We start from the raw sequence: 14,888 nt of genomic DNA, 5'->3' as shown, positions 1-14,888 counted from the left end.
TTAGAATGTCCAAGAGCAAGCAAACTATTCCTCCAGGAGAGGGCGCCAACAGACTACTAAAGAGATCATCATTACTCAAAGAAAACCCCAAAAACCAATGCATGATAGGAATAAACAGGTAACTTTCTTTGGAGTGGAAGCGGAGAGATCGCACCAGATGCCAATTCTAGATCTTATCACACCTGTGGTCACTGCAGCAGCAGGTGAATCCACTTTGTCCAAAAGGGATCTATTCCATTCAATTGCAAATGATCTAGATAAGACAGAGAACTGCAGCACGGGGACATAGCCGAGTTGGTCAGGTTGAGTGGTGATGAGTTTGCTATTTGGATGAATAAAGAAAGTCAAAAGTGTGAAAGATAAAAAACAAAAGGAGGAAGTGTGAAAAGTGAATGGGCCAAATTGAGGTGCATATGAAGACGTATGCTTTCTTCCAATTCATTAAATCGGGCTAATATGAATCAGGTGAATTGAGTTCTGCTTTTGGAAACTGGGTTAAGAAGGGGTGCACCGTTCCTGGAGGTACTGCAATACCAGGTCAATGCGTGGAGTGGACAGAGCAAGCTCTTTTTCCATCTCCCTGTTCTAAAAATCCATTTAATATATGGTCCCCAGATAGGGGACGTATCAGATATTAAACTGATAAGAACAGATACTACACTTGATCTTAGCCAAAAGGCCGAGAAGCGATAACCAGAATTGGTTTGGGCCTCGAGTGGCACCCTGGCCTATGCCGGACACATCTTAGGGAGAGAGAGCGAGAGGGAGACAAACCCACGCCTACACAAGACATTTTGTCACCCAAGCCAACCCTTGAAAAGGCTGCTTTGCAGAGCAAAAACAAGAAGAATGGTGCGTTTTGCAGCCGCCGCCCACTGCAATGAATCTGAATAACTCCTCCTTTAGGGCGCAAGCAACTCCCCTCCCCCTTGCAGTCTTTCCAATTCACGATACAAAAAGACGGACAGGACAGGTTGCCTGACTTTCCGTCACTGCCACCCTTTGCCATCCTTACCCGTAGAAAGCCCTTTCATCATCCCCAAACCCTAATCTTTTCCCTTTCCTTCCCAGCCCCCAAACCCTGCCCTCTGTACCTTTCTCACCACCCGCTTCCCTTCTCCTGTCATCCCCCTACCACCCGGGAAAAAAAGAGATTGCCCCCTCCTTCCACTAGCCCACCCTCCCACCCAAAGAACAACTTCTTCTGCGCAGCTTGTTTTCTAGGCAGCAGCGCTATTGTGATGTCATCGGGGGGCATTGTGACAAGCCGCCAGTGTTCCGTCTCTTCATGTTGTGCACAGTTCAAACGGAAAATACATCAACAGGCAGACTACAGAAAAGCTTACTATCAAAGGTTAGAGGGGGGCTTTCTCAGAGGGCTTTTTACAGTTTTTCTATTCCCAATTAGCCGTTTAAGTGTACTTATTGAAAGTAGTAATTCTTTCATAGGCCGCCCTTTCTTAGTATTTGACGTTCCTTATATTGCGGTATGAGGCTTCGCAGTAGGTTGCAAACATTCATCACCCATGACTGTCCCCAATTGAGCTCAGAAGCTCAATGTCTATCATGACCTCTCTTTTAGAATGTCCAAGAGCAAGCAAACTATTCCTCCAGGAGAGGGCGCCAACAGACTACTAAAGAGATCATCATTACTCAAAGAAAACCCCAAAAACCAATGCATGATAGGAATAAACAGGTAACTTTCTTTGGAGTGGAAGCGGAGAGATCGCACCAGATGCCAATTCTAGATCTTATCACACCTGTGGTCACTGCAGCAGCAGGTGAATCCACTTTGTCCAAAAGGGATCTATTCCATTCAATTGCAAATGATCTAGATAAGACAGAGAACTGCAGCACGGGGACATAGCCGAGTTGGTCAGGTTGAGTGGTGATGAGTTTGCTATTTGGATGAATAAAGAAAGTCAAAAGTGTGAAAGATAAAAAACAAAAGGAGGAAGTGTGAAAAGTGAATGGGCCAAATTGAGGTGCATATGAAGACGTATGCTTTCTTCCAATTCATTAAATCGGGCTAATATGAATCAGGTGAATTGAGTTCTGCTTTTGGAAACTGGGTTAAGAAGGGGTGCACCGTTCCTGGAGGTACTGCAATACCAGGTCAATGCGTGGAGTGGACAGAGCAAGCTCTTTTTCCATCTCCCTGTTCTAAAAATCCATTTAATATATGGTCCCCAGATAGGGGACGTATCAGATATTAAACTGATAAGAACAGATACTACACTTGATCTTAGCCAAAAGGCCGAGAAGCGATAACCAGAATTGGTTTGGGCCTCGAGTGGCACCCTGGCCTATGCCGGACACATCTTAGGGAGAGAGAGCGAGAGGGAGACAAACCCACGCCTACACAAGACATTTTGTCACCCAAGCCAACCCTTGAAAAGGCTGCTTTGCAGAGCAAAAACAAGAAGAATGGTGCGTTTTGCAGCCGCCGCCCACTGCAATGAATCTGAATAACTCCTCCTTTAGGGCGCAAGCAACTCCCCTCCCCCTTGCAGTCTTTCCAATTCACGATACAAAAAGACGGACAGGACAGGTTGCCTGACTTTCCGTCACTGCCACCCTTTGCCATCCTTACCCGTAGAAAGCCCTTTCATCATCCCCAAACCCTAATCTTTTCCCTTTCCTTCCCAGCCCCCAAACCCTGCCCTCTGTACCTTTCTCACCACCCGCTTCCCTTCTCCTGTCATCCCCCTACCACCCGGGAAAAAAAGAGATTGCCCCCTCCTTCCACTAGCCCACCCTCCCACCCAAAGAACAACTTCTTCTGCGCAGCTTGTTTTCTAGGCAGCAGCGCTATTGTGATGTCATCGGGGGGCATTGTGACAAGCCGCCAGTGTTCCGTCTCTTCATGTTGTGCACAGTTCAAACGGAAAATACATCAACAGGCAGACTACAGAAAAGCTTACTATCAAAGGTTAGAGGGGGGCTTTCTCAGAGGGCTTTTTACAGTTTTTCTATTCCCAATTAGCCGTTTAAGTGTACTTATTGAAAGTAGTAATTCTTTCATAGGCCGCCCTTTCTTAGTATTTGACGTTCCTTATATTGCGGTATGAGGCTTCGCAGTAGGTTGCAAACATTCATCACCCATGACTGTCCCCAATTGAGCTCAGAAGCTCAATGTCTATCATGACCTCTCTTTTAGAATGTCCAAGAGCAAGCAAACTATTCCTCCAGGAGAGGGCGCCAACAGACTACTAAAGAGATCATCATTACTCAAAGAAAACCCCAAAAACCAATGCATGATAGGAATAAACAGGTAACTTTCTTTGGAGTGGAAGCGGAGAGATCGCACCAGATGCCAATTCTAGATCTTATCACACCTGTGGTCACTGCAGCAGCAGGTGAATCCACTTTGTCCAAAAGGGATCTATTCCATTCAATTGCAAATGATCTAGATAAGACAGAGAACTGCAGCACGGGGACATAGCCGAGTTGGTCAGGTTGAGTGGTGATGAGTTTGCTATTTGGATGAATAAAGAAAGTCAAAAGTGTGAAAGATAAAAAACAAAAGGAGGAAGTGTGAAAAGTGAATGGGCCAAATTGAGGTGCATATGAAGACGTATGCTTTCTTCCAATTCATTAAATCGGGCTAATATGAATCAGGTGAATTGAGTTCTGCTTTTGGAAACTGGGTTAAGAAGGGGTGCACCGTTCCTGGAGGTACTGCAATACCAGGTCAATGCGTGGAGTGGACAGAGCAAGCTCTTTTTCCATCTCCCTGTTCTAAAAATCCATTTAATATATGGTCCCCAGATAGGGGACGTATCAGATATTAAACTGATAAGAACAGATACTACACTTGATCTTAGCCAAAAGGCCGAGAAGCGATAACCAGAATTGGTTTGGGCCTCGAGTGGCACCCTGGCCTATGCCGGACACATCTTAGGGAGAGAGAGCGAGAGGGAGACAAACCCACGCCTACACAAGACATTTTGTCACCCAAGCCAACCCTTGAAAAGGCTGCTTTGCAGAGCAAAAACAAGAAGAATGGTGCGTTTTGCAGCCGCCGCCCACTGCAATGAATCTGAATAACTCCTCCTTTAGGGCGCAAGCAACTCCCCTCCCCCTTGCAGTCTTTCCAATTCACGATACAAAAAGACGGACAGGACAGGTTGCCTGACTTTCCGTCACTGCCACCCTTTGCCATCCTTACCCGTAGAAAGCCCTTTCATCATCCCCAAACCCTAATCTTTTCCCTTTCCTTCCCAGCCCCCAAACCCTGCCCTCTGTACCTTTCTCACCACCCGCTTCCCTTCTCCTGTCATCCCCCTACCACCCGGGAAAAAAAGAGATTGCCCCCTCCTTCCACTAGCCCACCCTCCCACCCAAAGAACAACTTCTTCTGCGCAGCTTGTTTTCTAGGCAGCAGCGCTATTGTGATGTCATCGGGGGGCATTGTGACAAGCCGCCAGTGTTCCGTCTCTTCATGTTGTGCACAGTTCAAACGGAAAATACATCAACAGGCAGACTACAGAAAAGCTTACTATCAAAGGTTAGAGGGGGGCTTTCTCAGAGGGCTTTTTACAGTTTTTCTATTCCCAATTAGCCGTTTAAGTGTACTTATTGAAAGTAGTAATTCTTTCATAGGCCGCCCTTTCTTAGTATTTGACGTTCCTTATATTGCGGTATGAGGCTTCGCAGTAGGTTGCAAACATTCATCACCCATGACTGTCCCCAATTGAGCTCAGAAGCTCAATGTCTATCATGACCTCTCTTTTAGAATGTCCAAGAGCAAGCAAACTATTCCTCCAGGAGAGGGCGCCAACAGACTACTAAAGAGATCATCATTACTCAAAGAAAACCCCAAAAACCAATGCATGATAGGAATAAACAGGTAACTTTCTTTGGAGTGGAAGCGGAGAGATCGCACCAGATGCCAATTCTAGATCTTATCACACCTGTGGTCACTGCAGCAGCAGGTGAATCCACTTTGTCCAAAAGGGATCTATTCCATTCAATTGCAAATGATCTAGATAAGACAGAGAACTGCAGCACGGGGACATAGCCGAGTTGGTCAGGTTGAGTGGTGATGAGTTTGCTATTTGGATGAATAAAGAAAGTCAAAAGTGTGAAAGATAAAAAACAAAAGGAGGAAGTGTGAAAAGTGAATGGGCCAAATTGAGGTGCATATGAAGACGTATGCTTTCTTCCAATTCATTAAATCGGGCTAATATGAATCAGGTGAATTGAGTTCTGCTTTTGGAAACTGGGTTAAGAAGGGGTGCACCGTTCCTGGAGGTACTGCAATACCAGGTCAATGCGTGGAGTGGACAGAGCAAGCTCTTTTTCCATCTCCCTGTTCTAAAAATCCATTTAATATATGGTCCCCAGATAGGGGACGTATCAGATATTAAACTGATAAGAACAGATACTACACTTGATCTTAGCCAAAAGGCCGAGAAGCGATAACCAGAATTGGTTTGGGCCTCGAGTGGCACCCTGGCCTATGCCGGACACATCTTAGGGAGAGAGAGCGAGAGGGAGACAAACCCACGCCTACACAAGACATTTTGTCACCCAAGCCAACCCTTGAAAAGGCTGCTTTGCAGAGCAAAAACAAGAAGAATGGTGCGTTTTGCAGCCGCCGCCCACTGCAATGAATCTGAATAACTCCTCCTTTAGGGCGCAAGCAACTCCCCTCCCCCTTGCAGTCTTTCCAATTCACGATACAAAAAGACGGACAGGACAGGTTGCCTGACTTTCCGTCACTGCCACCCTTTGCCATCCTTACCCGTAGAAAGCCCTTTCATCATCCCCAAACCCTAATCTTTTCCCTTTCCTTCCCAGCCCCCAAACCCTGCCCTCTGTACCTTTCTCACCACCCGCTTCCCTTCTCCTGTCATCCCCCTACCACCCGGGAAAAAAAGAGATTGCCCCCTCCTTCCACTAGCCCACCCTCCCACCCAAAGAACAACTTCATCTGCGCAGCTTGTTTTCTAGGCAGCAGCGCTATTGTGATGTCATCGGGGGGCATTGTGACAAGCCGCCAGTGTTCCGTCTCTTCATGTTGTGCACAGTTCAAACGGAAAATACATCAACAGGCAGACTACAGAAAAGCTTACTATCAAAGGTTAGAGGGGGGCTTTCTCAGAGGGCTTTTTACAGTTTTTCTATTCCCAATTAGCCGTTTAAGTGTACTTATTGAAAGTAGTAATTCTTTCATAGGCCGCCCTTTCTTAGTATTTGACGTTCCTTATATTGCGGTATGAGGCTTCGCAGTAGGTTGCAAACATTCATCACCCATGACTGTCCCCAATTGAGCTCAGAAGCTCAATGTCTATCATGACCTCTCTTTTAGAATGTCCAAGAGCAAGCAAACTATTCCTCCAGGAGAGGGCGCCAACAGACTACTAAAGAGATCATCATTACTCAAAGAAAACCCCAAAAACCAATGCATGATAGGAATAAACAGGTAACTTTCTTTGGAGTGGAAGCGGAGAGATCGCACCAGATGCCAATTCTAGATCTTATCACACCTGTGGTCACTGCAGCAGCAGGTGAATCCACTTTGTCCAAAAGGGATCTATTCCATTCAATTGCAAATGATCTAGATAAGACAGAGAACTGCAGCACGGGGACATAGCCGAGTTGGTCAGGTTGAGTGGTGATGAGTTTGCTATTTGGATGAATAAAGAAAGTCAAAAGTGTGAAAGATAAAAAACAAAAGGAGGAAGTGTGAAAAGTGAATGGGCCAAATTGAGGTGCATATGAAGACGTATGCTTTCTTCCAATTCATTAAATCGGGCTAATATGAATCAGGTGAATTGAGTTCTGCTTTTGGAAACTGGGTTAAGAAGGGGTGCACCGTTCCTGGAGGTACTGCAATACCAGGTCAATGCGTGGAGTGGACAGAGCAAGCTCTTTTTCCATCTCCCTGTTCTAAAAATCCATTTAATATATGGTCCCCAGATAGGGGACGTATCAGATATTAAACTGATAAGAACAGATACTACACTTGATCTTAGCCAAAAGGCCGAGAAGCGATAACCAGAATTGGTTTGGGCCTCGAGTGGCACCCTGGCCTATGCCGGACACATCTTAGGGAGAGAGAGCAAGAGGGAGACAAACCCACGCCTACACAAGACATTTTGTCACCCAAGCCAACCCTTGAAAAGGCTGCTTTGCAGAGCAAAAACAAGAAGAATGGTGCGTTTTGCAGCCGCCGCCCACTGCAATGAATCTGAATAACTCCTCCTTTAGGGCGCAAGCAACTCCCCTCCCCCTTGCAGTCTTTCCAATTCACGATACAAAAAGACGGACAGGACAGGTTGCCTGACTTTCCGTCACTGCCACCCTTTGCCATCCTTACCCGTAGAAAGCCCTTTCATCATCCCCAAACCCTAATCTTTTCCCTTTCCTTCCCAGCCCCCAAACCCTGCCCTCTGTACCTTTCTCACCACCCGCTTCCCTTCTCCTGTCATCCCCCTACCACCCGGGAAAAAAAGAGATTGCCCCCTCCTTCCACTAGCCCACCCTCCCACCCAAAGAACAACTTCTTCTGCGCAGCTTGTTTTCTAGGCAGCAGCGCTATTGTGATGTCATCGGGGGGCATTGTGACAAGCCGCCAGTGTTCCGTCTCTTCATGTTGTGCACAGTTCAAACGGAAAATACATCAACAGGCAGACTACAGAAAAGCTTACTATCAAAGGTTAGAGGGGGGCTTTCTCAGAGGGCTTTTTACAGTTTTTCTATTCCCAATTAGCCGTTTAAGTGTACTTATTGAAAGTAGTAATTCTTTCATAGGCCGCCCTTTCTTAGTATTTGACGTTCCTTATATTGCGGTATGAGGCTTCGCAGTAGGTTGCAAACATTCATCACCCATGACTGTCCCCAATTGAGCTCAGAAGCTCAATGTCTATCATGACCTCTCTTTTAGAATGTCCAAGAGCAAGCAAACTATTCCTCCAGGAGAGGGCGCCAACAGACTACTAAAGAGATCATCATTACTCAAAGAAAACCCCAAAAACCAATGCATGATAGGAATAAACAGGTAACTTTCTTTGGAGTGGAAGCGGAGAGATCGCACCAGATGCCAATTCTAGATCTTATCACACCTGTGGTCACTGCAGCAGCAGGTGAATCCACTTTGTCCAAAAGGGATCTATTCCATTCAATTGCAAATGATCTAGATAAGACAGAGAACTGCAGCACGGGGACATAGCCGAGTTGGTCAGGTTGAGTGGTGATGAGTTTGCTATTTGGATGAATAAAGAAAGTCAAAAGTGTGAAAGATAAAAAACAAAAGGAGGAAGTGTGAAAAGTGAATGGGCCAAATTGAGGTGCATATGAAGACGTATGCTTTCTTCCAATTCATTAAATCGGGCTAATATGAATCAGGTGAATTGAGTTCTGCTTTTGGAAACTGGGTTAAGAAGGGGTGCACCGTTCCTGGAGGTACTGCAATACCAGGTCAATGCGTGGAGTGGACAGAGCAAGCTCTTTTTCCATCTCCCTGTTCTAAAAATCCATTTAATATATGGTCCCCAGATAGGGGACGTATCAGATATTAAACTGATAAGAACAGATACTACACTTGATCTTAGCCAAAAGGCCGAGAAGCGATAACCAGAATTGGTTTGGGCCTCGAGTGGCACCCTGGCCTATGCCGGACACATCTTAGGGAGAGAGAGCGAGAGGGAGACAAACCCACGCCTACACAAGACATTTTGTCACCCAAGCCAACCCTTGAAAAGGCTGCTTTGCAGAGCAAAAACAAGAAGAATGGTGCGTTTTGCAGCCGCCGCCCACTGCAATGAATCTGAATAACTCCTCCTTTAGGGCGCAAGCAACTCCCCTCCCCCTTGCAGTCTTTCCAATTCACGATACAAAAAGACGGACAGGACAGGTTGCCTGACTTTCCGTCACTGCCACCCTTTGCCATCCTTACCCGTAGAAAGCCCTTTCATCATCCCCAAACCCTAATCTTTTCCCTTTCCTTCCCAGCCCCCAAACCCTGCCCTCTGTACCTTTCTCACCACCCGCTTCCCTTCTCCTGTCATCCCCCTACCACCCGGGAAAAAAAGAGATTGCCCCCTCCTTCCACTAGCCCACCCTCCCACCCAAAGAACAACTTCTTCTGCGCAGCTTGTTTTCTAGGCAGCAGCGCTATTGTGATGTCATCGGGGGGCATTGTGACAAGCCGCCAGTGTTCCGTCTCTTCATGTTGTGCACAGTTCAAACGGAAAATACATCAACAGGCAGACTACAGAAAAGCTTACTATCAAAGGTTAGAGGGGGGCTTTCTCAGAGGGCTTTTTACAGTTTTTCTATTCCCAATTAGCCGTTTAAGTGTACTTATTGAAAGTAGTAATTCTTTCATAGGCCGCCCTTTCTTAGTATTTGACGTTCCTTATATTGCGGTATGAGGCTTCGCAGTAGGTTGCAAACATTCATCACCCATGACTGTCCCCAATTGAGCTCAGAAGCTCAATGTCTATCATGACCTCTCTTTTAGAATGTCCAAGAGCAAGCAAACTATTCCTCCAGGAGAGGGCGCCAACAGACTACTAAAGAGATCATCATTACTCAAAGAAAACCCCAAAAACCAATGCATGATAGGAATAAACAGGTAACTTTCTTTGGAGTGGAAGCGGAGAGATCGCACCAGATGCCAATTCTAGATCTTATCACACCTGTGGTCACTGCAGCAGCAGGTGAATCCACTTTGTCCAAAAGGGATCTATTCCATTCAATTGCAAATGATCTAGATAAGACAGAGAACTGCAGCACGGGGACATAGCCGAGTTGGTCAGGTTGAGTGGTGATGAGTTTGCTATTTGGATGAATAAAGAAAGTCAAAAGTGTGAAAGATAAAAAACAAAAGGAGGAAGTGTGAAAAGTGAATGGGCCAAATTGAGGTGCATATGAAGACGTATGCTTTCTTCCAATTCATTAAATCGGGCTAATATGAATCAGGTGAATTGAGTTCTGCTTTTGGAAACTGGGTTAAGAAGGGGTGCACCGTTCCTGGAGGTACTGCAATACCAGGTCAATGCGTGGAGTGGACAGAGCAAGCTCTTTTTCCATCTCCCTGTTCTAAAAATCCATTTAATATATGGTCCCCAGATAGGGGACGTATCAGATATTAAACTGATAAGAACAGATACTACACTTGATCTTAGCCAAAAGGCCGAGAAGCGATAACCAGAATTGGTTTGGGCCTCGAGTGGCACCCTGGCCTATGCCGGACACATCTTAGGGAGAGAGAGCGAGAGGGAGACAAACCCACGCCTACACAAGACATTTTGTCACCCAAGCCAACCCTTGAAAAGGCTGCTTTGCAGAGCAAAAACAAGAAGAATGGTGCGTTTTGCAGCCGCCGCCCACTGCAATGAATCTGAATAACTCCTCCTTTAGGGCGCAAGCAACTCCCCTCCCCCTTGCAGTCTTTCCAATTCACGATACAAAAAGACGGACAGGACAGGTTGCCTGACTTTCCGTCACTGCCACCCTTTGCCATCCTTACCCGTAGAAAGCCCTTTCATCATCCCCAAACCCTAATCTTTTCCCTTTCCTTCCCAGCCCCCAAACCCTGCCCTCTGTACCTTTCTCACCACCCGCTTCCCTTCTCCTGTCATCCCCCTACCACCCGGGAAAAAAAGAGATTGCCCCCTCCTTCCACTAGCCCACCCTCCCACCCAAAGAACAACTTCTTCTGCGCAGCTTGTTTTCTAGGCAGCAGCGCTATTGTGATGTCATCGGGGGGCATTGTGACAAGCCGCCAGTGTTCCGTCTCTTCATGTTGTGCACAGTTCAAACGGAAAATACATCAACAGGCAGACTACAGAAAAGCTTACTATCAAAGGTTAGAGGGGGGCTTTCTCAGAGGGCTTTTTACAGTTTTTCTATTCCCAATTAGCCGTTTAAGTGTACTTATTGAAAGTAGTAATTCTTTCATAGGCCGCCCTTTCTTAGTATTTGACGTTCCTTATATTGCGGTATGAGGCTTCGCAGTAGGTTGCAAACATTCATCACCCATGACTGTCCCCAATTGAGCTCAGAAGCTCAATGTCTATCATGACCTCTCTTTTAGAATGTCCAAGAGCAAGCAAACTATTCCTCCAGGAGAGGGCGCCAACAGACTACTAAAGAGATCATCATTACTCAAAGAAAACCCCAAAAACCAATGCATGATAGGAATAAACAGGTAACTTTCTTTGGAGTGGAAGCGGAGAGATCGCACCAGATGCCAATTCTAGATCTTATCACACCTGTGGTCACTGCAGCAGCAGGTGAATCCACTTTGTCCAAAAGGGATCTATTCCATTCAATTGCAAATGATCTAGATAAGACAGAGAACTGCAGCACGGGGACATAGCCGAGTTGGTCAGGTTGAGTGGTGATGAGTTTGCTATTTGGATGAATAAAGAAAGTCAAAAGTGTGAAAGATAAAAAACAAAAGGAGGAAGTGTGAAAAGTGAATGGGCCAAATTGAGGTGCATATGAAGACGTATGCTTTCTTCCAATTCATTAAATCGGGCTAATATGAATCAGGTGAATTGAGTTCTGCTTTTGGAAACTGGGTTAAGAAGGGGTGCACCGTTCCTGGAGGTACTGCAATACCAGGTCAATGCGTGGAGTGGACAGAGCAAGCTCTTTTTCCATCTCCCTGTTCTAAAAATCCATTTAATATATGGTCCCCAGATAGGGGACGTATCAGATATTAAACTGATAAGAACAGATACTACACTTGATCTTAGCCAAAAGGCCGAGAAGCGATAACCAGAATTGGTTTGGGCCTCGAGTGGCACCCTGGCCTATGCCGGACACATCTTAGGGAGAGAGAGCGAGAGGGAGACAAACCCACGCCTACACAAGACATTTTGTCACCCAAGCCAACCCTTGAAAAGGCTGCTTTGCAGAGCAAAAACAAGAAGAATGGTGCGTTTTGCAGCCGCCGCCCACTGCAATGAATCTGAATAACTCCTCCTTTAGGGCGCAAGCAACTCCCCTCCCCCTTGCAGTCTTTCCAATTCACGATACAAAAAGACGGACAGGACAGGTTGCCTGACTTTCCGTCACTGCCACCCTTTGCCATCCTTACCCGTAGAAAGCCCTTTCATCATCCCCAAACCCTAATCTTTTCCCTTTCCTTCCCAGCCCCCAAACCCTGCCCTCTGTACCTTTCTCACCACCCGCTTCCCTTCTCCTGTCATCCCCCTACCACCCGGGAAAAAAAGAGATTGCCCCCTCCTTCCACTAGCCCACCCTCCCACCCAAAGAACAACTTCTTCTGCGCAGCTTGTTTTCTAGGCAGCAGCGCTATTGTGATGTCATCGGGGGGCATTGTGACAAGCCGCCAGTGTTCCGTCTCTTCATGTTGTGCACAGTTCAAACGGAAAATACATCAACAGGCAGACTACAGAAAAGCTTACTATCAAAGGTTAGAGGGGGGCTTTCTCAGAGGGCTTTTTACAGTTTTTCTATTCCCAATTAGCCGTTTAAGTGTACTTATTGAAAGTAGTAATTCTTTCATAGGCCGCCCTTTCTTAGTATTTGACGTTCCTTATATTGCGGTATGAGGCTTCGCAGTAGGTTGCAAACATTCATCACCCATGACTGTCCCCAATTGAGCTCAGAAGCTCAATGTCTATCATGACCTCTCTTTTAGAATGTCCAAGAGCAAGCAAACTATTCCTCCAGGAGAGGGCGCCAACAGACTACTAAAGAGATCATCATTACTCAAAGAAAACCCCAAAAACCAATGCATGATAGGAATAAACAGGTAACTTTCTTTGGAGTGGAAGCGGAGAGATCGCACCAGATGCCAATTCTAGATCTTATCACACCTGTGGTCACTGCAGCAGCAGGTGAATCCACTTTGTCCAAAAGGGATCTATTCCATTCAATTGCAAATGATCTAGATAAGACAGAGAACTGCAGCACGGGGACATAGCCGAGTTGGTCAGGTTGAGTGGTGATGAGTTTGCTATTTGGATGAATAAAGAAAGTCAAAAGTGTGAAAGATAAAAAACAAAAGGAGGAAGTGTGAAAAGTGAATGGGCCAAATTGAGGTGCATATGAAGACGTATGCTTTCTTCCAATTCATTAAATCGGGCTAATATGAATCAGGTGAATTGAGTTCTGCTTTTGGAAACTGGGTTAAGAAGGGGTGCACCGTTCCTGGAGGTACTGCAATACCAGGTCAATGCGTGGAGTGGACAGAGCAAGCTCTTTTTCCATCTCCCTGTTCTAAAAATCCATTTAATATATGGTCCCCAGATAGGGGACGTATCAGATATTAAACTGATAAGAACAGATACTACACTTGATCTTAGCCAAAAGGCCGAGAAGCGATAACCAGAATTGGTTTGGGCCTCGAGTGGCACCCTGGCCTATGCCGGACACATCTTAGGGAGAGAGAGCGAGAGGGAGACAAACCCACGCCTACACAAGACATTTTGTCACCCAAGCCAACCCTTGAAAAGGCTGCTTTGCAGAGCAAAAACAAGAAGAATGGTGCGTTTTGCAGCCGCCGCCCACTGCAATGAATCTGAATAACTCCTCCTTTAGGGCGCAAGCAACTCCCCTCCCCCTTGCAGTCTTTCCAATTCACGATACAAAAAGACGGACAGGACAGGTTGCCTGACTTTCCGTCACTGCCACCCTTTGCCATCCTTACCCGTAGAAAGCCCTTTCATCATCCCCAAACCCTAATCTTTTCCCTTTCCTTCCCAGCCCCCAAACCCTGCCCTCTGTACCTTTCTCACCACCCGCTTCCCTTCTCCTGTCATCCCCCTACCACCCGGGAAAAAAAGAGATTGCCCCCTTCTTCCACTAGCCCACCCTCCCACCCAAAGAACAACTTCTTCTGCGCAGCTTGTTTTCTAGGCAGCAGCGCTATTGTGATGTCATCGGGGGGCATTGTGACAAGCCGCCAGTGTTCCGTCTCTTCATGTTGTGCACAGTTCAAACGGAAAATACATCAACAGGCAGACTACAGAAAAGCTTACTATCAAAGGTTAGAGGGGGGCTTTCTCAGAGGGCTTTTTACAGTTTTTCTATTCCCAATTAGCCGTTTAAGTGTACTTATTGAAAGTAGTAATTCTTTCATAGGCCGCCCTTTCTTAGTATTTGACGTTCCTTATATTGCGGTATGAGGCTTCGCAGTAGGTTGCAAACATTCATCACCCATGACTGTCCCCAATTGAGCTCAGAAGCTCAATGTCTATCATGACCTCTCTTTTAGAATGTCCAAGAGCAAGCAAACTATTCCTCCAGGAGAGGGCGCCAACAGACTACTAAAGAGATCATCATTACTCAAAGAAAACCCCAAAAACCAATGCATGATAGGAATAAACAGGTAACTTTCTTTGGAGTGGAAGCGGAGAGATCGCACCAGATGCCAATTCTAGATCTTATCACACCTGTGGTCACTGCAGCAGCAGGTGAATCCACTTTGTCCAAAAGGGATCTATTCCATTCAATTGCAAATGATCTAGATAAGACAGAGAACTGCAGCACGGGGACATAGCCGAGTTGGTCAGGTTGAGTGGTGATGAGTTTGCTATTTGGATGAATAAAGAAAGTCAAAAGTGTGAAAGATAAAAAACAAAAGGAGGAAGTGTGAAAAGTGAATGGGCCAAATTGAGGTGCATATGAAGACGTATGCTTTCTTCCAATTCATTAAATCGGGCTAATATGAATCAGGTGAATTGAGTTCTGCTTTTGGAAACTGGGTTAAGAAGGGGTGCACCGTTCCTGGAGGTACTGCAATACCAGGTCAATGCGTGGAGTGGACAGAGCAAGCTCTTTTTCCATCTCCCTGTTCTAAAAATCCATTTAATATATGGTCCCCAGATAGGGGACGTATCAGATATTAAACTGATAAGAACAGATACTACACTTGATCTTAGCCAAAAGGCCGAGAA

General features: G+C 46.1%; 10 non-coding genes across 10 annotated transcripts; all 10 read right to left on the bottom strand.

Moving 5' to 3' along the window:
• Positions 1-500: 500 nt before the first annotated feature.
• Positions 501-691, bottom strand: LOC142261157 (U2 spliceosomal RNA). Its single transcript, XR_012728908.1, has one exon. It is a non-coding gene; the product is annotated as a U2 spliceosomal RNA (small nuclear RNA).
• Positions 692-2,078: 1,387 nt separating this feature from the next.
• Positions 2,079-2,269, bottom strand: LOC142261145 (U2 spliceosomal RNA). Its single transcript, XR_012728897.1, has one exon. It is a non-coding gene; the product is annotated as a U2 spliceosomal RNA (small nuclear RNA).
• A 1,387-nt stretch (positions 2,270-3,656) lies between these two features.
• LOC142261133 (U2 spliceosomal RNA) lies at positions 3,657-3,847 on the bottom strand. The gene has a single exon (XR_012728886.1). It is a non-coding gene; the product is annotated as a U2 spliceosomal RNA (small nuclear RNA).
• Positions 3,848-5,234: 1,387 nt separating this feature from the next.
• On the bottom strand, positions 5,235-5,425 carry LOC142261120 (U2 spliceosomal RNA). Its single transcript, XR_012728875.1, has one exon. It is a non-coding gene; the product is annotated as a U2 spliceosomal RNA (small nuclear RNA).
• Positions 5,426-6,812: 1,387 nt separating this feature from the next.
• LOC142261108 (U2 spliceosomal RNA) lies at positions 6,813-7,003 on the bottom strand. Its single transcript, XR_012728864.1, has one exon. It is a non-coding gene; the product is annotated as a U2 spliceosomal RNA (small nuclear RNA).
• A 1,387-nt stretch (positions 7,004-8,390) lies between these two features.
• LOC142261096 (U2 spliceosomal RNA) lies at positions 8,391-8,581 on the bottom strand. Its single transcript, XR_012728853.1, has one exon. It is a non-coding gene; the product is annotated as a U2 spliceosomal RNA (small nuclear RNA).
• Positions 8,582-9,968: 1,387 nt separating this feature from the next.
• LOC142261390 (U2 spliceosomal RNA) lies at positions 9,969-10,159 on the bottom strand. The gene has a single exon (XR_012729102.1). It is a non-coding gene; the product is annotated as a U2 spliceosomal RNA (small nuclear RNA).
• A 1,387-nt stretch (positions 10,160-11,546) lies between these two features.
• On the bottom strand, positions 11,547-11,737 carry LOC142261378 (U2 spliceosomal RNA). Its single transcript, XR_012729091.1, has one exon. It is a non-coding gene; the product is annotated as a U2 spliceosomal RNA (small nuclear RNA).
• A 1,387-nt stretch (positions 11,738-13,124) lies between these two features.
• LOC142261335 (U2 spliceosomal RNA) lies at positions 13,125-13,315 on the bottom strand. The gene has a single exon (XR_012729066.1). It is a non-coding gene; the product is annotated as a U2 spliceosomal RNA (small nuclear RNA).
• Positions 13,316-14,702: 1,387 nt separating this feature from the next.
• On the bottom strand, positions 14,703-14,888 carry LOC142261295 (U2 spliceosomal RNA; the record flags this gene model as incomplete). The annotated part of the gene is made up of 1 exon (XR_012729033.1): positions 14,703-14,888. It is a non-coding gene; the product is annotated as a U2 spliceosomal RNA (small nuclear RNA).

Source organism: Anomaloglossus baeobatrachus, unplaced genomic scaffold (genome assembly GCF_048569485.1).
Source record: "Anomaloglossus baeobatrachus isolate aAnoBae1 unplaced genomic scaffold, aAnoBae1.hap1 Scaffold_213, whole genome shotgun sequence".
Taxonomy (NCBI): Eukaryota; Metazoa; Chordata; class Amphibia; order Anura; family Aromobatidae; genus Anomaloglossus; species Anomaloglossus baeobatrachus.
Note: the sequence above shows the minus strand (reverse complement) of the source record. Positions and strands in the feature narration are given on the sequence as shown.